The sequence below is a fragment of the Lissotriton vulgaris genome, chromosome 7 (assembly GCF_964263255.1).
Source record: "Lissotriton vulgaris chromosome 7, aLisVul1.2, whole genome shotgun sequence".
NCBI classification, from domain to species: Eukaryota; Metazoa; Chordata; class Amphibia; order Caudata; family Salamandridae; genus Lissotriton; species Lissotriton vulgaris.
Genome location: NC_141695.1, coordinates 1,716,036,726 through 1,716,061,712, shown reverse-complemented (window position 1 = coordinate 1,716,061,712; position 24,987 = coordinate 1,716,036,726).

Sequence of the window (24,987 nt, the reverse complement as noted above, 5' to 3'; positions counted from 1 at the left end):
CCTGATGATATGTATCACAAAACCCACTATGGTGACTTCATATATCATTAACAGGGATGCTCATAATGAGGGCCAAAATGTGCAGATACAGATATCATATCTTGGTCCTTAAAAAAGGAAAGGAGATGTGTTGGGTTCTGCTTCTTACAGATCTCAGTTTAGGTGATTATTGTAAAGGAGGGACATATGTTGGTACCTCTGTCTTCTGTGCCCTTCATGGTCTGCTACTGACCAGCCTGGAAGATGTTCACTATGGGTGTTCTGGATGCCATCCTGGGTATGTGCCAGTGTGGGAATCAGTGGGATTTGCAAACTGAGCGAGAAGCTACCCAGCTCCAGTTGAGGCATCTAGGCACATGTGGATCATAATCTGTCCCTTACAACTTGATTGAGAAGATACCTTTGTGGAACTTGAGTTCCACATCTTTGTGCATCTTTACAAGGCCAATCAACAGATTGTGGCCAAAGGAAACACCTTCCCATTGGCTGTGCCTGTCACAGCACTTACACTGCTTGCAGCAACCACCATTATGCTAAATGCCAGGAGCAATCAGGTAATGGGGTGCCACACAGTCACTGACACACAGCAAAACTCCATTCATTGTAGCGATGACCACTTATCTATTGCAGGTACTCACTCAGCGCTCCACCATAGAACTTATCACTTTTGCACACTCAGCCAACGTTGCACAAATGTCCAACCACACTTGTTCATGTCGCAATAATGGTAACTCCCATCGCTGCCCTTACAAAAATAGTTTTTGTACCCACAGTCTTACCTTTTCATCGTGTTCATTTGTACAGAAGCACGCGGGCCTTCATTGGGGTTTGTTATTGTGTGTGAGCGCCCATGTTATATTTCGCTGACAACATCTTGGCCATATGCGAGAAGGCACATTCAGTCATTTACTCACCACCAGTACTCACAAGGATGCCAGAAATGGACATGCTCGAATGAGTATGAAGTCAAGTCAGGTTTAATGAGAATGGGGTGGTGTGAGATGGGCTTGGTGGTAATACAAAGGAACACAAACCAATGGGGGTAAGGAATGTGGAATTAAAAGAGGGTATGGGAGACTTTAGGGGAAACCACAAGCAAGGGGGAATGGTGAGGAGCCAAGAAAATAAAATACACGCGTGCAGATTTACAAGTTCTGGCACATCTTTACAAATCAGCAGGGATGCGCCAGAAAAGATGCGTCACGCAATTCCCTCACTGCGCCATCACGAATGCGTTGCATTTACAATGCGGCGCACAGTGGTGTAAGGATAGGGCGATGAGTGTCGTATCCTGTGGCGTAAGGGCGGCACATTTCTGGAGTCGTGTCGCAAGCGCGACGCAGCTCCAGCAATGCTCAGGGACGCCCTATACCTAACATGCTGCGCCACTCCTTATGCCTGCTTCAAGCAGGCGCAGGGTGTTGACGTAGCCTGGACGTAAAAGTGACTCAGTGTGTCACTTTTACGAAGCGTTCCTGCGACGGAACGCCAACCCTGCGCCGGAACGCCCACATGAAACTTAACACAGATTTCATGTGGTGCCGGGCTTTACAACATGACGCATCTGCCTAGATGCGTCACGTTGTAAATAAAGCACAACGTGGTGCATGGTTTACGTCACCGCTGCATCACAGAAGTGACGCAATGACAGCATAAATGTGGCGCATGGGGCTTGTAAATCTGCCCCAAGGTGTAAAATTAGGTAGGAAGGAGGAACACAAGGGATAAAAGGACAACAATTAATGAAGGTGACCCAAAAAGATGCACTGAAAAAGAGAAGTGGCCCTTGTCACATCCTTGTCTCTAGGGTTTCAGGGCAACCAGAAGTTATTGGGCTCCAACTAGAACTATTGGAGCCATCTATCACTGGAGTCCTGGGGCCAAGGTACTATTAGACCACAAGATAGGTAATCATGTACCTCTCTTTAGGATTTGACTCTCGGGGGAATAAAGCAGAGGAGTGCAGGACTACTCAAAGAGTTGCAGGCTTAGAACACAGTATGCCACAGTAATACCCCTTAATAACTTCATGTCCAGTAGTTGATTGATAGAAATAAAATGCCTTTAATGCATGTTGAGAAAATAGTGTACATGAAAGTGTGATAAACGAAGGAAGCCAGAACTTCTTAACTCCTTTCCAGCTAGAAATTTGACCCCAAGTGCTTTTGTAGCGTCTAAACTAAAAGCACTATATTTTCTGCTAACCAATTTGCTCTTCAAGGCTCCTGAAGGGAGCGATAAGACACATACAGGATTTCCTTTAGGATGAAGCAAGCTCACCAACAGAAGCAGAAAGGGATCCCTATTGCCCTGGTTCGCAGGTGGTGCGGATGATGGTAATGATGGCTCCTCACAGGTCCACACAGGCAACTGGAGTTCTGTACTGACATATGGGCTCTGGTCTGTAAGGCGCAGTCCATTGTCTTCTTACCGCGCACTCTCCTCGTGAGGTGATCCAGAGGACCTTGAGTCACGATGGAGAGTAGAATTGTCTCACGTCTGATAGGAAGCTAGCGCTGAGGCAAACCTGCCTCCTTCTCAGTTGTTCTGATGGTCCATCCTTCATTGGTCCATGAGAGAGTCTGGAAGAAGGTCCTGACCAGTAGCTATGAGGATAGCTGACTAATCAGCTTGCAATGTTGGATTCACTGGCAGCTCCTTCACACCAAGGTGCATGGACATTGCATGATTACCACAAGCAGAGGCCATGGACCACAGAAGCTTCCTTTGAGCTGTCTAACCACTCCAAATGGAATGTATATTGGGTCCCACGCAAAAGACCACATTTGACAGAGATGAGGCAGGAAGAGGGGGCAAGTGAGATGGACACTCTCTGGCAGACAGACTGAATCAACTTTGTAATACTATTTTTCATGCACATGCTTGATGTTTTGTTCTCTCCCCATTGTAAGAACCTTCAGTGAGGCTCTTATCCCCATGGACCTCAACTCACCAAAATGCCAGGGTTTGTGGAAATTACCTCACACACTGTATGGCCTTGCAAGGTTCACCCCTTGTTGACCCCTCTAGCCCCTCAGCAGCTTCCTGTTTGCTACAAATGGCAAAAGGAAGGACAAGGAGTGGAAAATACCGAAATTAAATAGGGCTGTTTGAGTGCTGTATAATTTCTGTGTATGACATCTAGAAACCATATAGAGTAAGGGCAGTGCTAAGGGAAGCAGCTGCTACCCCTGGCTACTCTTGATGGTCGTCTGTGTTCATCCAGATCCAGGCCTGATTACTGCTCTGTAACTGGCTGGCACCTTCAGGATTCCCTGTTAACAAACAGAGAGTGGGGAGAGACTTGAAGAATGGTGCAGAACTGGGTTTGAATCAAGACCTGTTGCCCCCTGGACTTCCAGAGAGGGCTCGGGTCAGGATAGTAAAGGTGACTGGAAAGACTTGGGTCCAGATGTTCGACCAAGAAAATTGCACATCGCAATCTGCAACTCTTTTGCAAGTCGCAATTTGCGATGCGCAATTTCCGATGTACAACAGTGTATTTCACACTGTTTGTGATTCCCAATGGGGTCACAAACTGAGAGGCTCATTAATATGAATGAGCCTCTCGCAATTTGCGAGCCCATTGGGAATTTCCTTAAAGGAAAACGGGATGCATTTAAAAAAGAAAAATGAAATCTTTCAGTTTAATTTTTTAAGTGCAGGCAGTGGTCCCTGGGACCATTGCCTGCTCTTAAAAAACATTTTCCAACAAACTAACAAAGGGGAAGGGGTCCCCTGAGGACCCCTTCCCCATTGCGAGTGGTTTACCACCTACTTGAAGTGTTTTGCGGCCGCAAATGATTTTGCAAAACACTAGTACATAGCATGTTGACTTGCTATTAGGAAGGGACGCCCCTTCCTAATAGCAAGAGTCCCAAATGCTATTTTGCGCATCAGTGTCTCGCAAAATAGCATTTGTACATGCTATTGCCCTTTTTTGCAGCGGCAAACGGGAAGTTCTCCCGTTTGCGGCTGCAAAAAGGGCCTGAAATCTCGCCCTTGGTGAGGCTTTTGGCTTCTTGGAGACCCCAATGCATTGGTTACAGGTGGAGAAGCGTTCTGCCGGTGTGGTAGATGGACCCGCAGAAAGTAGCTCCTCCACTCAGCATGGTCAGAACAGCCACATAGCTGTTGTGTGGTGATGTGATGCGTCAATTGAGATGCTGCAAGGACATGCTATTATAGTAAGAGGAGTAGGGGGGTAGTCTCTTCCAAATCTGGCAGATATGGAGACTTAGGCTATATTATGTATTGTTATCTGGTAGCACCAATGATTATCTGGAGGAAAGCAGTCTGAGAGCTGTCCTCATTTAGTGGTGGAGAGCCTTGTAGTGTACATAGGACAAGAGGGGACAGGATGTGGCGTTACTACTAGAGCTGCCAACTTTGGAACTGAGGAACAGGTTCTGGTCTCCGCATCTGATCAATATCCTGTGAATCTGGGTAAATCACTTCATCCCTGTGGCTTAAAAAAGAAGTATCGGCAAAGCCGTTATGTCTTGCCTATGGGAGAGATATTGACTCTGTCAATTTCTTTGAGCCATGTTGTACAGCAGCATGGCTGCCCTGCAGGTTGGCTAAAAATTAGAAAAAAAGCAGTATGATGCGACCAGAGCTGACTGCAAGGAGTTGTGACCCATTTTCTTAGCATAGGATTATTCTCTAATTTCTAGTGAGTGTAAGTTATTCGTACAGGTGTTAGAGAATTAAAGATATATAGTTAGCTACTGCATAAGTAAAATTACTATTCTTTCAGTACTAGTAATGAGTGATACTATTTCTAAGTAATATTATCCAAGTGGTTGTGTGTCTGTCTGTATCTATGTGTGAGTGGCTATTTGATTGGCTGTATGGGGGGTCTGTGTGTGTGAATGGCGGTAAGGGTGAATAAGTGGGTGTGAGAGTAGGTGTATGTGTGAGTGAGTGGCTGTATGGATGGGTGAGTGGCTGTGCCAGTGTCTGTATGGGCGAATTAGTGGATGTGTGAGCAGCTCTATGGGTGACTGTTAGATCTGGAGGTCTCTAGTTGGCAGTGGTAGGTACCACTGTCCAAATAGAGACCCTTGCTTCTAGTCAGGGTAAGGGGGATACACTCTTTGGATAACCCCTGCTCACCCACTTGGTAGCTTGGCACGAGCAGACAGGCTTATCAAAGGCAATGTGTAAAGTATTTGTACCAACACTCACAGTAACACAGTGAAAACACTACAAACTGACTCCACAACAATTTAGAAAAATAAAGGTATTTAATCTAAACTACACTAGACCAAAACAAGAAAACTCCAACAAACACAGTTCAAGGATATGATTGTAAAAGAGTTCTAGGGTTTGCATCAAAATAATCCATAGTTGCGTCACATTTAGCCCAAAGTACCTGTAGATGCTGATGTGTTTTATCTAGGACCCCGATCAATATTGTGACCTCATGCCCCTATACGGCTATAATCAATATATATCCCTATAAATGGCATAATAATCAGAAACCATATTTCAGTAATTCGCCTCTGCAGTCCATGAAAGTCCATGACACAGCAGAAGCCACTTCCTTAGATTCCTGGATAGCACACCGAGTTCTTTCGACATCCCAAACCCCCAGCAACCTGGGAAAGCCCCGCTTGCTTTGTTTTGATTAGTAATAGAACTCCTGCGAGCACTGTAAGAATGATCAGTTCTTAGTGAGATCTTTATTGGCGTCTTATGTCCAAAAACTTACGTCAAACTCGGCACCTTTCAGGTATAAATATACCAACGTTGCCTTAAGCAAACACACGGTGGTGGTGAATACTGGAGCAGAACAGCTGTCCCCTTGCAGAGAGCCGAGCAGATGCGAGAAGCCCACGGACGCTGCCCCTCCTCTTTGACGCGCTGAGAAAGACGCTATCTTTTCTCCTGCCGAGAAAATCGAGCTCCGGCGTTTCTAGCCTACCCTTGCGGGTGACTGGGATATCGGGTCCTGAGAGGGAGATACCAGACCCCCTACATTCTATTCCAGAGGTACGGTGCTGACTAAACCCTTAGAGAGAATTCTTGAATCAAACTCTTGGCAAAACCAACTTAACTTAAGCTACTTACTCCCTCCCACGTATTAGGCTTAGGTCAGGTACACCGGGGTAGGCGTAGTTAGAAGCACCAGTTGAGGTCGTTAGCCAATGTATATATGAATGTACATATTTTACTCATTTTAACTATCTTATGGCTAAGAAACCATATCAATGCTTTTACAGTATTATTTCGTAATACTCCTTTTACTGTACGCACTTTTTATAATAACAAGTCTTGCAATTGTGGCAATTCATTTCTCTTGCATGAGAAAGAAGACTGCTCAATAAATAATATCTTTTATTGAAAACGCCCGTCTCTCTATTCTCTGTACCCTGGTGAAATTAAATCTGCACAACTGACTGAGTGAAATAGCTGTCTATTGTTTCACACGACTCTAGAGATTGACTCTTATTCTGAGGAGCAAAGTTGTCATGTTTATAAGGTTGTCGGAAGCTGAATCCCTTCTTGTCTGAGCCAGGGAAGCTGATCACTTCCTATTCAGTCAAGAAAGTTTTCCAGTGACCTCTCAGCTAGCTGGCGCAAACCTAAATTAAGTCTAAGATAGTTAGTAGAGACCTAGAAGACCTCAGTCCTACGTCTACACTGCTGTTTATGTTATTCCAATGCGCAGGGCCTATAGGGAAAATAGGAACTACACTACAATGCGACAAAAGTTTCAAATGGAAGCTGCAGCGTTGAAAAACAAGCAATGCGTCACTCCTGAGTGCCTGTGGAGGCGATGCAACAGCCCCTCTGGACGCAGTGGGCGTGTTGCGATGAATCCGGTCTGTATGGGGAGGGATGCAATACCTTGTTTGGATTCCAGTGCCCAGGTTCGGTAGGATTTTTTTATAAACAAGGGGACCCCATAAAGTGAACCTGGGGTAGAATTATGCTTTTTAAGAAACAATGGTTCAAGGTAGGCCTATGTACCTTGATTAAACATGCATGAGAAGTACATAAACATGTGCATGATATTTCAGTATTCCCCGGGAGCACACAATTTCTGAAAGTTTAAATATACATGTAGGCAAACAATTTTTTAACCCAAATCCATAATCTTGCAGTTTCAGGAGGCTCATCAGTCCTGATGATGATCTAAAGTTATATAGATCGAAACGCCGTCGACCCACCCAAGGAATTTCACTCGTCCCATTGTATATAATTGTTGTGTTTTTAACCTTGTTGTTGTTGTGTGACAGTCCGTTCACTTTGATCACTTATGTCACGTCCTACACCGTATTATTCACTTGAGCACCTGAAATACAGTATAAGATGTGTATATATATAAAAAAAGAAAGAGTAAATAAAAGTTCCTACCTGTACCTACATCTTTCGCTCCCTAGCGTTTATTAAATACTCGCTACTTTCACCTTTCTCCTTAGGACCTTATTAGGCCTGTGGTATCATTCTTATTAGGGCCCTCGCGGTCTTTAAAGAAAGTCTGCAATCTCACTTTTCTAAAAAATTGCATGATTTCAGACTGGATGTTGAACCAGTTAGGTTTCTCAGCAATCACAAATGATAGCCCTCTGCTAAGAAGAGCTATGTCTGTTGAATTTAGCTGGTGTTGCGATAGATTGAATATTGGTATTGTCTCTAAGTTGAGGACCCTAATAAGAATGATACCACAGGCTTACGTCCGCCCTCCACATTCAATCCATCCAGTGGAACTATGCCGCCAGAAGTGCTTACCTTCGAACACCTAGTGCTACGTGATCTAGGCAAGATGAAAGATAACTATAAATTTACACCCTATAATATCAGCAAAGAGGAGAAAAACAGCTTGATTAGACTAAAACAAAACAGTGACATTGTCATAAAACCATGCGACAAGGGTGGCGGGATAGCCATCCAAGACCGCATCACTTATGAGAATGAAATCATGCGCCAGATCAATAACAAAGATCACTATGAACAACTAAGGGGCAATCCCATAAAAAATATAAGTGAAACAATTCTTCATATCACCCAAGAAGCACTTGATCAAGGATTCCTAAGTAAGAATGAATTCTTATTCCTGAACAATAAAAACCCACGTACCCCAGTACTCTACACACTTCCGAAAGTTCATAAAGATACAGAACGACCCCCTGGAAGACCAATACTCTCAGGCTGCGGGTCAGTTGTAGAACCCCTGGGTAAATATATTGATTTTTTCATCAGAGACTTGGTCCAAGATACTGCCACATATGTTAAGGATACCACACACCTTATTAATCTCATTGAGTCACAGCCATTCAATCCTAACAGTGAAATTTTTGTGACTCTAGACATAGAGTCACTTTACACAAACATCCCCCAGGACAAGGGAATCAATGTAATCAAAAACATTTAAATAATCGTCCAGCACCACACCAAGTACCTACAGATTTTCTAATCAGTCTTCTTGAAATAGCCCTAACCAAGAACTACTTCCTATTCAAAGACACCTATTACAGGCAGCGCAAGGGTACTTCCATGGGGGCAATTTTTGCCCCCAATTTTGCGATTCTTTTCGTGGATGACCTAGAAACAAATGTCATCCTCAATGTATCAAACCCTTTCCGTGACCAGATAAAATCATGGCACAGGTACATCGATGATGTCCTCATGATCTGGAGTGGTGACGAAGAAGCATTACATAACTTCTGTATATGGTTAAATACCAACCAAACAGACCTGAGATTCACCTACTCACACAACAGACATCAAATCGACTATTTAGATGTAACTATTAAATGTGAGGAAGAACAATTGTATACTACGTTGTTCCGAAAACCCACGGAACGTAACACCCTCCTGCAATACCATAGTGCACACCCCAGGGCTCTGATGGATGGCCTACCCTATGGTCAATTTCTGAGAATCAGAAGAAATTGTAAATACAAAAACGATTTTTTCACCGAGGCAGAAGTTCTCTGCAAAAAATTAACTGCTAGAGGCTACCCCAGAAAACTTGTAAGAAGGGCTATGAAAAGGGCCTGGTATACACACAGGGAATACTTGCTTGAACCTCACCCTAAAAAAACCTTATCAAAAATTACCTGTGTTACTACCTTCAATACGGCCAGCAATAAACTCACTAAAATGATTAAAAAACACTGGAATGTACTAGACCCCTTAGAGCTGAACACCGGTCTTCCCCTCTTCTCATTTAAAAGAGGTCGTAATCTAAAAGACCACCTTGTGAGAGCAGCCAGTCACCCAATCAAACACAACACAATTGAAACAAGACTGAATATGCCACGAGTCTTAGGGCATTTTAAATGCAATAAGTGCATGGCATGCGAATTCACTACGAACACCAAAGTATTCGAGTATGGAAGTTGCAAGCACACTCTTAACTTTTTCACCAATTGTAATTCAAAAAATGTTATTTACAGTATTGAGTGTCCCTGCAAATTGCTCTACATCGGACAAACGACTCAACAGATAAAAACAAGAATATCACAACACAGGAGCAGGATCCGCTGCAAAGTGACAACGGCTCCTTTGGTTGAACACTTCCTCGAGCTGGGACACTCCGAAAATGACCTGAAGGGGCAGGTTATTGACAAACTTGTGCCAAATGCAAGAGGTGGTAATCAACAGACAATTCTGAATCGGCTGGAATGCAAATGGATTTTTTATTGCAAAACCATTGAGAAAGGACTCAATTCACTTGACGAATGGAATATGTGCACCTGAACTACACCAAGTTTCATTTATCGATTGGAACATGTGCACCTGAACTTTCATAAAAGCTGCACACTAATGTTCGTCTCAACAAAATGTACATTACACTGTTTGCATAATGCTGTGCTTAATATTTTGCTAAAAGGATTGGAATTGAGAATCAAACTGTAGCGTTCTATTTCTTCTGCATGAATGTCCACAATTGCACCGATCATTAGTATTTAATAACCGATCGTTAATATCATTCCGTAGAAGACTTGGTAAAATTGACAGCCAGCGCCTTAAAACAGTCCCGCGCATGTGCAAGTGTAATACACTAATGTGTCCGCGTGCGCACCTACGAGACGTTGCCACGCATGCGCCGCTTTGACACACCACTGTGTCTGCGCGCGCAACCCCTAAACACGCTATTAATGGAGTCCTTGGCGTTAGCTGAGTTGTGAGCAGCTGATAGCGAGGCACTCGGACCCCCTCTCCTGCTACGCCTACTCGCCAGGATTAAGTAAGTGTACCCCCAGCACGGACGTCTCGCTTGCATTTTCATTTAATTAATTTAGTTTTACCTGCGTACTGACAACTTGTCTTTGCAGTTCCAGGCTTCAATATCTAAATATTGCCATAGCAACGAAAGCGCTAGCGGAACCCCCTAGACCGCCATTACTTTTAACTAAACAAGTAAGTTGATTTGCCTTCTTCCCGCCTTCTTATTGAAGCTTTGTGAAGTAGTATCCTTAATGTTCTAATCGCTACTCTTCATTTCACAAGTTCAAGTAGGACCCTCTTCCAAAGTAACAGTTTCAGAGCGCTACTTGGATCATCCCATTGAAAGATCATGTTTGATTAGACCAATGTAAGTCTTCCTCTGTGAGCACTCACTAACATAAATGGTTGTCCCTAACTTTAAACAACCACTGACATTTAAAAAAGTTTTTTTCAAATTGCATGGCTCTCAAACTAGGCTATAAGTACCATATAACCATGCATTTTAGCAATCCCTGGGCCAATCTAGTGGCAAAAACTGTAACTTGTTAGCAAATGACTACCGCCACAATTTCTGCATTGCTTGTTTCTTAAACTATTTTATATTGCCCTCAGATTCTCTCTGGAAAGCGACAACAAATTCAGTTACCTTGTCCAAATAAATCTTCCTTGCCTGATAACGCACTGGCAAGGTAATGTAAAAAATTCAGTCATTCATTTGATTATTAAATTAGTGCATGGTCTTACAAATAGCTTTACCCCCTTCTGGTTAATTATGCGCTGCACACTATAGGTGAGGTAACTATGCGCCCCCTATGTACCTTGATTAAACATGCATGAGAAGTACATAAACATGTGCATGATATTTCAGTATTCCCCGGGAGCACACAATTTCTGAAAGTTTAAATATACATGTAGGCAAACAATTTTTTAACCCAAATCCATAATCTTGCAGTTTCAGGAGGCTCATCAGTCCTGATGATGATCTAAAGTTATATAGATCGAAACGCCGTCGACCCACCCAAGGAATTTCACTCGTCCCATTGTATATAATTGTTGTGTTTTTAACCTTGTTGTTGTTGTGTGACAGTCCGTTCACTTTGATCACTTATGTCACGTCCTGCACCGTATTATTCACTTGAGCACCTGAAATACAGTATAAGATGTGTATATATATAAAAAAAGAAAGAGTAAATAAAAGTTCCTACCTGTACCTACATCTTTCGCTCCCTAGCGTTTATTAAATACTCGCTACTTTCACCTTTCTCCTTAGGACCTTATTAGGCCTACCATGAACCATTGTTTCTTAAAAAGCAGGTTCGGTAGGAAGCATCTCGCACAGGCACGATGTGATGATCTTCGGGACGGTGACAAGCTCAGGTGTGGCGGCGATGCGCGGCGCAGCATCGATCTTCTTCTCAAAGCAATGGCTCTGCGCCGATACTCGCAGCGACAGGAGTTTCCCTGCACCGGGGCGATGCACTCCGCAAGCGAATGATGTGTTGGTTCTTGCAGCAGCAACAGGTGCAGAGACGATCTTCGCAGCAAAGGGAATTCTCTCGCACTGTCGACGATGCGCTCCGCAAGCGAGCGATGTGTGAAAATTGCAGATCTTCTTCTTTCCTTCTTGTCCAGCTTCCCAAACAGCAGGCAACAACTTTCAGAGGCCCCACAATTGGATCAAGCACTCTAGGAAGGCCAGAACTCTCTCAGCAGAGTTCAGGGGGAAGCTGGGGGTGAAGTCCTTCTGTTCCTGGGACTTCTTAACAGGAGGCCAGCTCTCCTCAGGCCCTTGGAGATCTCTTCAAGCAAGGGGACACAGCCACAGCAAAGTCCTTCCCCTCTCCTTGGCAACAAATCAACTGCAGGTCAGCCACAAACACACCGTAGGACAGTCCTTCCTCTTCAGTCTTCCAGCTTTCTCCTTGGCAGAGGTACTTATACCCCAAAAAGTCTGTTTTCCCTTTTGTGCAGGAGGGCTCTGAGCCCAGTCCAGACTAGTTCTGGAGCACTCTGTTTACATGACTCCTTCTTTCCTTTCACAGTGCAGTGCAGAAACATCAGACACCCTACAGGAGGTGGAGCAGGCATTGTGGAGGGAAAGCACAGCCCTGGAGCACTTTGTTGACATGATTCCTTCTCTCGTTTCACAGTGCAGGAAAGAGACATCAGACGCACCACAGGGGGTGGAGCCAGCACTGTGGGGGGCAGGCACAGTCCTATTCAGGTCCCAGGTGCAACTCCTCCCTCCCATCTAGATGCAGATCTCTCTATTCTCCACTGGGCGGACTCATTATGTCTCCTGAAATCCCCCAGCCCTGTCACTCACAAACCAAACAGTCAATTCACAAACAGCCAAAGGCACACAGAAAGGTCAGACAAGAAAACAGCCACTTTCTAAAAGAGCCGCTTTCAAACACAGGATTTAAAAACCATCCTTCCTAAAAGGTAGATTATTAAATTCTGAGTTCAGGGATATGCAGGTAAACATTATACACAGCATTCCCCATTACAGCCTATGGGCTAGATAGCCTTTCAATAGTGAAAAACAAAAATGGCTGTAATTCACTACCAGAGCATGTCACACACACTAGTACATGCTCTACCTTTCACATACACTGCACCCTGCCCAGGGGGGGGGGTACCTTGGGCCTTCCATAGGGGTGTCCAATGTGTACAGAAAGGGAAGGGTTAGGCCTGGCACATATATATATATATATATATATATATATATATATATATATATATATATATATATATATATATATATATCCGTTCCAACTCCTACTCTCAGCAAAAGTGCAGAGTCCTCGACGTAGGTACAGACCACAAACACTGCGAAAAGTTTTAGTTCAAGGGTGGTTTATTGCTCTTCTGTCCCCAGCATGACGCGTTTCGGCTGCAACACGGCAGCCTTGATCACATGACTAGAAAGAACCAATAAGTGTGCTTATATACTGTGAATGCTCCCAATCAGACTTAAATGCAACATAAACATGGAAAAAATACTTTGTAAACGGAGCAGTTATTTACAATCCCATCGACAATGTACAATGGTCCAAGTACGAAAGGCAAGTTCATTACATGATAAAATATCTATCAATGTAAACACATTATAAGGCAATTTAATATATTTACAAACTATTTACAAATAAATATATCATTTTATACTGATGCCTATGGAAATAAAGTGCATTGCCCATCATGTTCATGATTTGCTCCAATTCATGTATTTGAGTATTACAGAGTTGCAAAAAGTCTCACATATAGGGAACGTGCAATATATGCTATTATAAAGTGCATTTTTAGTGATAATGTGCAAAATTGTGCTTGTTAAAACCGAGTGCTATACTCTAATATTTAAGGGAGTGCATTGGTGGTGGCACGCTAATTTAATCTCTATTAATGAAGAGTTGCATGCCACCCACTAACAGAAGTAAATGTGTGTAATAGTTACAGTGACGTCAAAAAACCTTTTATAGACAACGTATGTAGTAAGGCACAACGGAAACATCATGGCATAGTACACAAATATCTGACAAGAAAAGCTACACCATGGGATACACCCTGGGTCCCAACAGGTATCTTAAGTTAATATTATGGCATAGTGCCCTTTTCATTTGTTCAACGGGCAGCTTAATCCCAACGGATACTCGTTCATAATTGAAGTAACAGGGTGGCTGATAAACCTTACTATACTGTTACCTCTAGAGGAAACAATAAAGATCCTCCCCTGTATTCAAACCGTTTGGGATTCTGGTATCGAGTAATATAATGTATTTACTCTCAAGTTGCCTTAATGCTTTCTCCCTGTTTCCCCCTCTGATATTTTTCGGCACCGCATCAATGATGAAATATCTCAATTCATTTAAGTTCTTATTGTGGACCAATTCAAAATGCCGGGCTACCGGATAGTTGCCATCTGAATTGACCACAGCCCGTAGGTGTTGTAGAATGCGGTTAAAAGCCTGCAGTTTGGTGCTCCCAAGTATACATATATATACATATGTATATATATATATATATATATATATATATATATATATATATATATATATATATATATACACACACACGCAGGTGGTTTCATCTACCCTAAGTGGGTGTATGCTTTATGCAAAGTTTCAGTTGCATGCTGGGAACTGGAGTACCTTTGAAGGTAAACTGGAGTTCCTTAGAGAACCAAAACAATATTCCCTGAGTGGGTTTCCACTGAAAATGTAATTAAAAAGCTTTCCGTTGTCCCTGATAGGAATCGGGACAACGTGGCGGGTTGTATAAGCCGGACTTCAACCGATGTCATGCCGAAGATATATAGTATAATTATATAAAGGCTTTATACTTACCTGCATAATATTTACATTTGCGTTGTAAAGGCATGTGTGACAAAGGTATATGCATGGTAAAATTTTGCATGGTAAAGACATATGTGTTGTTAAGAATGAGTGCCAGTAGCATGAGAGCAGTATCTGGGAGCCTGGCATGCAGTGGACTTGAGCCAGAGAGGAGCAGAGGAGCGGCAATGCGGAGGGTAGGGTATTTGTTTTTGTGCTTTGTTGTATGTTATCCCCACGGTCCCCACTAATTTTGTTTGACACTGGCCGCTATGGTGTGGTGATGGTCGCTTTGTAAAGGCATAAGTGGTAAAGATATATACATGGTAAAAATTTTGCCTGGTAAAGACTTGCATGGTAAAGAAAAATGCGTTGTTAAGGATGCGTGGTAAAGGTAATGCATGGTAATGGCTGCGTTGTAAAGGCTGTTTCCCCGGGAAGATTTGTCTGCCTTCACAACACGCAGTGTGACACATCGAGGCCAAGATGCATGTAGTTCCCGATCACTGGCCTTTGTGGGGGTCACACTGATTCTTTCTTTGATTGCCCGTGCCTACACCTCAGTGTCATTTTGCTCCCACAAGTGCTGGGTGGCAGTGTAAATGGATGTCTGTCCTTCTTGCAAGAACTGTTAAACCCTGTTGAGTGGTACCTCAGAAGCATTTTCCAGGCTAGTGCATTCCTTGCGTGGCTTTTCCTTGGAATCACGTGACACTTGTGAAGGAATGTTCTGTCCAATTTTGTTCGCATACGAAATGCTGTGGAAAGTCAAAAAATTCAGACAAAAGCCCTAATCACGTGTCATTTTTCTAGAAGAGGTGAGCAAGAGCCACCTGCTGCAGCAGCTGCAAAGAAGATGCCGCACTCAGGATCTGTTTGATAAGTTTCTTGATTTTGAGAAACACTTGGGGAATATTATCAACAGGTAGCGATAATTATTGCTAGGCACGCTTAGCGCACTTTTTAAAATATCACTGGCTATCGCTGGATTACATCGCAGAGTTAGCGCTTTATCATCAATGCTTAACTCCAAAGCGATAAAAAATCCAGCGATAGCAGCGAAATGCTTGAATATCGCTGGAAATCCAGCGACAAAAAAGCAGCGATAGGGAATCGTTGATAATAAGCCATGGTGGACTTATCCTGACAATCTACCTCCCATTGACAGGATGGGTAAGTCAGGTTTTAGTCAGGCGTTAAAAACCTCTGTTCGTCGTGGTTTAGCGCAAACTTTGTTATCGCGGGACAACATTGGTAATACAGCGAAGTGCTGTTAGCGACTTTTTCCGTGTTATTTTGGTTAGGAACGCCTACCTTGCATGTCATTAGCGATAAATATCGCTGACATGCAAGGCAATAGAAAAAGTGACAGCTAACGCCTGAAAGCTTGCGCTAATGCACGTTAGCGCAGGCTTGATAATAGGGCGATAAAAATATCGCCGCTTTTTGGGCAAAAAGTTCTGCAAAAGCGGCGATATGGCCCTTGATAATATGCCCCTTGAACTTTGTAAGGAAAAAGCTTTGTGACCGCGCCCGCTAGCACCAGCTTGCCTGGTCCTAGGGGTAAGGGTATGAGATATTAGCCGGTAAGGCCGAACACTATTTTACTCATCAGCCCAGCTTGCCTCAGCTCAGGGTTGAGGAGTGAGCTACAAACCGGATTTTCACCAATAAGCTTTGGGGCTCCACCTGCGGCAGAAGAACTGTGACTCATTCAGTAAGGCAAAGGGTTTGATGGAGATGTATTTATTGCATGTTAATTTATTTATTTGAGTTTTTATTGGCAGTGTTTCATTTGAGCCAGTGGTTTCCGGTGCTTGCCATTGGTACTTAATAGCCCTTATGACAGCTTCCACATGGTGGCGCTGTGTGTGTAATTTAAAGATGAGCAGAACAACAGTTGTTTATTAATTCAACATCCATTAAAAACAACTAATACCCGCCACTCAAACCATTCTTGTATTTTTGGGGGCCGTGAACAGTCTGAATTAGCACGCTTGTAGGGTGCGATGGTTAGTGTTGCGTTGGTACTGTCAATGGCAGCGCTGATAGGGACAATGTGTGGTGAAATCTGCAGTGGCCTCCTGGGGAGGGTCCCGGCACTTATTGGTTTACAAATTAGGCACTGTATGGAACACTGTCACTTATAGATCCCAGTCTTAAGGCGATGTTGCTAATCCCCATTTACCGTCCACAGCGGTTAGGAGAGTACAGCGGGAGAGTAAAATTGACTGCTTCTAGAGCCAGGTTTTAAGTTGCGTCGCAAATTTCAGTGGATTGGGTTCAGCTTTTAGATGGAGGGGTGCAGGGTTGAAAGTATGGCTTCTTGTGTCTGGAAGGATCACCATCCATACTTGGGGGGAGATTTACAAAAAGTTGCGGAACGCAGCGCAGCCACCTGCGAGGCTGCGCTGCATCGCGCGACAGGGAGGGAGCAGGAGAGCACTATAGCTTCAGAGATATGGCTCTCTCCTCCCCTTTCCCTTGCGCCGGCGCTACGGTGTGTGCATGAGTCCAGCATAGGTTTTGTACAGGAAGGGTACCCCCATGGCGCAAAGTAACGCGAAGCAGTGCAATGTGCTGCTTCCCATTACTTTTACATCACATCTTTTTTTTGTATTTTACTTTCCAGCGCTAAACTTGTTGAGCGCTGGAAAGTAAAATACAAAAAAAAGATTTTGCCTCGTTTTGCCTCACTTTCATGACGCAAACTCGGCGCAAATGCTTAGTAAATCAGGTATCTTGTCTCTAGTTTGCATTTCGATCTCAGATGTCAAACAGGGATTCACTTCTTGAATTTGGCAGGCAGAAAATATTCACCACAAAATACATTATTTATGTAAACATAATCACTATGCCAACAGGGAACCAATGGATTGTTTAAGGTGTTGAGAAACGCAGTCTAATTTCTTCAGATTGAATTAGATCCTACTGACTGTATTTGGATTTTCCTGAAAGCGAGCAAGACTTTTTCGGAAGTCTCTGGTAGACAGAGTTGCTGGTCTGGATTGTAAGTAAGCATTGGCAAGGAACAACCAATCAATCAATAAATCAATCAATCAGGTGTTTGTTAAGCGCTACTACTCACCCGTAAGGGTCTCAAGGCGCTGATGAGAAAGATGGAAATATAAGCATTCTTTGAACGGTTTTAAGGTAAAAAAAGCATAATTTAGTGGCTCCTGAGATTTGGTGTTAACCCCTTCGCCACGGGGGAAGTCCCCCCGCGGCGCAGTGGGGAGGGGGCCGCGAGCAGTGCCGCGGTACTCATGACGAGCCCAGCTTGTCATGACTCCGCCCACTCAATGGAACGCCCCGCACAGGAGGGGAATTAGCCCCATGTGGGCATTCCACGGCTGTTACGACGAGCTCAGCTCGTCATGAGCACAGCTCCATTGTGCCTCATGACGAGCTCAGCTCGTCATGAGCGTCGAAGAGGTTTTAAAGGGTTAACAGTGACTCAAGAATTGTACCTAACCTTCCGACTGATTGATTGGGTTTAGGACAATCTCCCAGTGATGAAGCCCAAAGAATGAAAATAGGTTATCGGGTGTGGATTGCCACCACGTCACCTTTTTTCTACCTCTAACACAGGATTCTGCACTTTTGTATGCACACGTTGGCCACTCATCGCAGAGGGATCAGTGCTGAGACGGTGGATGAGAGAAAGAAGGAAGGTGGCTAGTAAGATGGCTCATTGATTTAACTACTTGCTCCTGACATCTGCTGCTACCCTCTAGACACAACTTTCGATCCCAGCAATTTACACTCAGCCTTTCCGCTTCTGAGGCTGACAAATTGGGTATTTATAATATTTATAGGATTTGAGATAGCAAAACAGTGATATAAAGTGTTATATAAAAAGTAGTAGCAGATATCAAATAAATTAGAATTACAGACTGAGGTGTCTAAGTGAGTAAATGACCCACACAGCAACAAAGCCTTCCTTGATTGTGCTAAGTAGGTGGTGGGAGTGTATCTGTCCATGCAACTCAATTCACAAATTTCTTGGATTCCAGAGCTTCCCAGACTCTCTTAAGGGTGAGCTGCATGTCAGATCCTGTCACTGAGTCAGGATCAAAGCCCTAAAATCTTCGCTTCAGGAAAGTGACACTCTCGGGTTTGGTTTTAATCCTAGTCCCAATCCATGCCCCCAAAATGATCGTTTCCAACATTATCAAGACATTTTAGATAACATTTGGAAAATGCGCGAAATTTAATTACATTTGAAACATTTTTGAACATGTGTGGGTGAAAGTATTTGCAAAAATATCTACTTTAAAATCTGTAATCCTTGTAAAAACTGCACATGCACGCGCGGCCATGCATGCACAGTTTTTTCAAGGATTACCGATCCGCAGAGGGAGACAAGGAGGGCAGCTCAGGGATGCCGCAGCACAGGTATGTGGTGTTAAATTTACTTTTAATTCATGTTTAATTACTTGTTAATAGGGGAAGTGGAGGCGGGGGCTGGCCAACTCTGCCCCACTGCGGAGAGTACGGACATTTTCCTTCTACGCGTTTTCTGCGGAATGCGGAGAAGGCAAATCTCCGCACACTCCGAGGGCGGAGCGGAGATCTCCACCCGGGGTTAATTATTTCAGAGGCTTAAATCCAAATTTCAAAATGTCTTTTAATATTATTAAGTTCACTGAACTCCATGAGAGTTACAATATCAAACACTCCTATGTGCCGCCAACTAGTTTAGGGCCTGATTTGAAGTCTGATAGATGGGTTACTCTATCAAAGAATTGGCGGATAGTCTGTCCGCCTTACTACCAGCTCTTTATATCCTATGGCACTTTCGGCGGATGAGATATTCCTTATGTTTGTGACGGAGTATCCCATTCGCCAAACTCTACACCAGGCCCTCAGTTATTAAAGTCCTCTTCTGTACGGGGAAAGAGCAGATTCTCACGTGTGCATAAAACAGGGCTTCAGTGCTCACAGTATTGACTGGCTGCGTCTGCAGGTGGAACGGAGCACAAGGAACTGTGGTAGGAATGGCCAAAGTCAAGTCTAGAGGGCCGGATCCGTGCTAGATTTTCAGGACAACCGCTCATGTTTCAAATGAGCCCCATATTCATTCATTTTGTGTAAATGTGTCTTACTTAGATATGATGGAAATGTATTGTGTATCTGGCACTTCTGGACCAATGATGGACATCCACAGTCCCTCAGATTCCCATTGGTGCAAGAATCCAAGCAAACCTCTGGTTCTGCATCCTTCTTAGCAACACGGAGCCCCCCACCTGATGGTTTCTTCCAGTCCAGCCGGGAACCCAGGGAGCCACATCCAATCCTGTCTACAGGTAGAAAGAGCCCAACGTTCTCCCTTTCCTAGGCGCCAACTGGTAAACACTGAGGGCTTATTTACAGGCCCCTTGCGCCGCTGGTGCGTCTCTTTGAATATGGGAAACAGTGATGCTCAGGCAGCGCCACGTGCTTGTAAATTAGCCCCTGAATGCGCTTGGATTTCTCCGTGATTTCTTTCAAAGGTACCGTCTGTGCAGGTGGAAAATCTTGACATAATATCTTTGGGTCACTTACATCAAAATACAATCATTTTGGAGTAATAAACTCTTAACTACAATTACATTGAAAACAAAAACCTGATGAGTACGAATACGTCTAAGGGGGTGAGGAATGGGTATGACTTAAGTATTAAAGGATGGGGAGTCACTATGTGCAAGTGTTAGCGCATGGGATATGGCAGTGGGCAAGTGTTAGGGGTGGGGTATGTCTATGGGTAAGTGTTAAAGCACAGGGTATGGCTGTGGGTAAGTGTTGAAGCACAGGGTATGGCTCTGGGTGAGTGTTAGAGGATGGTGTATGGCTGTGGGTGAGTGTTAGAGGATGGTGTATGGCAGTGGGTAAGTGTTAGAGGATGGTGTATGGCAGTGGGTAAGTGTTAGAGGATGGTGTATGGCAGTGGTAAGTGTTAGAGGATGGTGTATGGCAGTGGGTAACTGTTAGAGCATGGGGTATGGCAATGGCTAAGTGTTATTGCATGGGGAATTGCTATGGGTAAGTGTTAGAGGATGGGGTATTTCTATGGGTAAGTGTTAAAGCACAGGGTATGGCTGTGGGTAAGTGTTAGAGGGTGGGGTATGGCTATGGGTAAGTGTTAGAGCATGGGGAATTGCTATGGGTAAGTGTTAGGGCATGGGGTATGGCTATGGGTAAGTGTTAGGGTATGGGGAATAGCTAAGGGTAAGTGTTATAGCATGGGGTATGGCTATGGGTAAGTGTTAGAGCATGGGGAATGGCTATTCGTAAGGGTTAGGGCATGGGGTATGGCTATTCGTAAGGGTTAGGGCATGGGGTATGGCTATGGGTAAGTGTTAGGGCATGGGGCATGGCTGTGGGTAAATCTCAGAGTATGGGGTATGGCTATGGGTAAATGTTAGAAGAAAGGGTTTGAGTAAATAATCATAATAATGATCAATTTAGACGAGATTAAGTATAGTGCTGGAAGGAGTAATGTGGCGCTGCGGCCAGGGCGACTGACACCGAACGCTGGGGCTCACGGTTGGATCCCCGGCACTGGCGTCAGGTCAACCCAGCACCGTGTGACTCTGGGCAATAGCTCGCTTAATCTTCCCGACGGCCCCCAGCGCTGGGATGCCTCCGGGTAGCTGTGCGCTTTACAAATATACAAATACCGCATTTCCATTTACCCATCAAAAGTATGCACAAAGGAAAGAAAACTCCTCGATTCATTTATGAATTACCAAGCAGACGTGGGGTTTGCGCAAAAAATTAAAAGAGTTGGAGGCCGACATTATTTACTCTGAAATAAATCACCACAGACTGCACCTGAAGTGATTAATGATCCCAAAAATAACACGTGGAACGGCTTAGAATGCAACTACGTCATGGGTGTTTGAAGTTACGTCACATTATTAATGCTTATCTTTCATACTTAGAGTGTCTATCTTGTGCTCTAAGACTTAAGACATCCCGCTGATAATGTCTGCTCATAGGGGCAAAGCGTGCACGGACATGCACAGTCCAACAATCACACATTCAGACACACACACAGACAGTCTTACACTTTATCACTCCCACAGAAGAGCACATGTATGCTAGTTTACCCCCTCCCAAGCACACAGCCCTGTATATTTGTCGCCTGCCTGCAGAGGATCACACCTACATGTATCCACCTACTCCCACACACAAGGCCAGACTGGTAACCAAACCCAGCACTGACAATAACATTTAAACGAGCACCACACTGCACTGTGCCAGGGGGCAGAGGGGTCGAGGCCGACCCTCTCCACTGGGTTTGGGGTCAAGGATAGTCTCCACCCACAATTTATTTTGTTACAATAAATGCGTCCAAGGATGAGCTGTTCCCATGAGGATCATGTCCAGTACTGATTTGCATAAGGCAGGCCTCTGTCTAGAGTGGCACACGGGTGAAAAATGATGGATTGGAATGCTACTTCGAGCGATTTCAAGTGATTCAGAAAAATTGCAAGCATCCCCTCTTAACCCTTCGTGTGTTTTATCGAATGCCCTAAGTGGTTATGGGATGGCCAGATGTGGGCCCCTTGTGCATCACCTTTTGTGTGTTCGATGGGACGCCCTAAGTGGCCAAGTGTATGCCCATACATGGACTTCTTACTACCAGTGCCATGCTACTGAAGCCAGTCTGGGTGGCTTCTGTTCTCTGCTGGATGGAGCCTTGCGTGCAGTTCAGGATGGACTGACTGTTCCTCTGTGTAGAATCGCACAGTGAGCAAAAAATGATGGATTGGAATGCTACCCCAATGGATTGCTGTTGGTTTAAACTATTTGCAAGCATTCCTCCCATCGCCTTTGTGTGTTTGATTCCCTGCAGGAGGCATGTCAGACCTTTTTGCTGGACCCAGGTAGAAAAAGTCAGCCCACCCCTATTTCTAAATTCTAAAAAGAACAAGCATTGGAAATGCAATAGGTCTCGCACCATTAGAGTTAGTGCTTTTAGAATTGTTTATGGGTTTTTTTGTAAATGTTTAGCATTTTTGTTTCCTGTAGCCAATGCTAAAGTATTACAAATAAAAAAAGCCATAAACATTTCTAAAAGCTCTAACTGAAATGGTCTGAGAACTATTGCACTGTGTGAGGGTGAGGGTGAGTGAGGGTGAGTGAGGGTGAGGGTGAGTGAGGGTGAGTGAGGGTGAGGGGTTGAGGGTGAGTGAGGGTGAGTGAGGGTGAGTGAGGGTGAGGGTGAGTGAGGTGTTGAGGGTGAGTGAGGGTGAGGGTGAGTGAGGGTGAGGGGTTTTGGGTGAGTGAGGGTGAGGGGAAGTAGTTGAGGCTGAGTGAGGGTGAGTGAGAGTGAGGGTGAGTGAGGGGTTGAGGGTGAGGGGTTGAGGGTGAGTGAGTGAGGGTGAGGGGTTGAGGGTGAGGGAGGGTGAGGGTGAGGGGTTGAGGGTGAGGGTTTGAGGGTGAGTGAGGGTGAGGGTGAGTGAGGGTGAGGGGTTGAGGGTGAGTGAGGGTGAGTGAGGGTGAGGGGTTGAGGGTGAGTGAGGATGAGTGAGAGTGAGGGTGAGTGAGGGGTTGAGGGTGAGTGAGGGGTTGAGGGTGAGTACTGCAATAATGGTAAATGCTGTTATTATCTGTGAAGGCCTTTTGAAATATACACAAGTTAGGATTTACTCCTTGGTAGTCCCACATTTGGAATTCAGGTAAAATGAGTAACAATAAAGCAAAATAATTTGGGAAGGTTCACCAAACATTAGTCAAGTGGGGAAGCCAGGACTCGAGCCCAGATTTCCTTTCACTGGCCAATGTCGCCTCGCTCCAGTTTACACTTCAAAATAATTGCCACCTGGGGTATCTTACAAGAGCTAAATTAGAACACTGCATTAAATGAAGTTGACTTAAAAAATGCATGTTGTTGTATCTTTGCCTTTAATTCTAACATTCTCTGTTAAGAATGTTATTCTGTCATGATTGAGAATGTGTGTGTGGGAAGCTATGACCAGTTGAAGCTGCTGTTTGACTGTGGCCACATGCCTCTCCGATGGTTGTGAATAAAGCTACTTTAATTCACTTGAACAGGATCTTCGTTTTATTACTGGCGATGCAGGACGCCCATCGGAAAAGAATCCGACGTGCAGGAAGTCATTTTGGATAACTTACATGGATTGGAAGTGGGTCAGTGTACTTTGTGACTTTTAGGATTCCTTCAAATATTTATTGACTGTGTAGCTGAATTCCGGCTGAAGTTAACAGTGTAGCAACATTTATTTACCTTATTTTAGCAAGGTAAAAGTGTTTGTGAGAAGTGCTTACTGTTGTTTGTTTAGTGTTTCGCTGGTAGCATCTTTTAAAAATCCTATTGTGTGCGTGTGGAAGCAACGTGGACAGAGGCGCGAGAGGCTCAAGCTTGAAACAATGTGTCATACGTGACATTCTATTGTGCGCGTGTAAAGGCAGCGCGAACAGAGGCGTGTGAGGCACAAGCTGGAAACAATGTGCTGTACGTGACTGGAATCCTGTAGGAAGCGTATAAAGACAGCGCGAGGAGAGGCGCGAGAAGCGCGAGACGAGAACACTCTGCTGTGTGTGTGATTTGAACACCGTCGGATGAGATGTCACCGGACGTGTGAGACGCTGGAGCACACCACGTTAAGAGCACTGTGAAAGGAGCCTACATAATCAGCGCTATTTAGAAGGAAACGTTAAAACAAGTTCTTCTAAAATTCACTCATTGCTCCAGATCGCAAGGAATGAGTGCGGCACGGAGGGAAGAGAGGGGAGGGGGGAGGAGAAATGCGACACGGCGGGAAGGGGAGGGGGCGGAGCGGGTTAAATTAAACAAACAAGACGGACGGAGGAGAGGGGAGGGGGGAGGAGAAATGCGACACGGCAGGAAGGGGAGGGGGCGGAGCGGGTAAAACAAGACGGACGTGCACGCGCTTTTAAGCTCAATGCGCATGCGCATTGAGCTTAAAAGTCACGGGCACTGCAAGGAATCGCCACGATTCCTTGCAGTGGATAAAGAGTGGATAAGCCCCCATAGTCTCGCTTGCTCGATGCGCATGCGCATCGACAGGCGAGACCTAAAAATGTCCCCAGGGAACAGAAAACACAGCAGCTCTTCAAGCTGGTTCCATCGAGTACTTTTAGCCTTGCTGGTTGTAGTGAATAAACAGGTCATGCTTGCTACAGCAGGAGGGCCTGCCCTAAAAAACCGACGAGCCTGTGGATTATTGAAGCCTCAACACCCCCTTCTGACACTCCGGCCACCTCCCCTAAAATGATTCCCCAGCTTGCAGTCTACTGGGCAATGCCAGGATGCGAGTCCACACTCCATGCACGCCCTGGCCCAAACACATGGTCAAAAGGGACATACGGGTGTGAGGAAGAAAGTCCGGTCCCATGTCAGCAGTCTGTCCAGCTGTGGCAAGGGGGCTTCCAGTGAGAGAGTCGCCTGTGTCTTCAATGGCACCGTGCTTTTCGGCCCTCTAAATGAGGCAGGGGG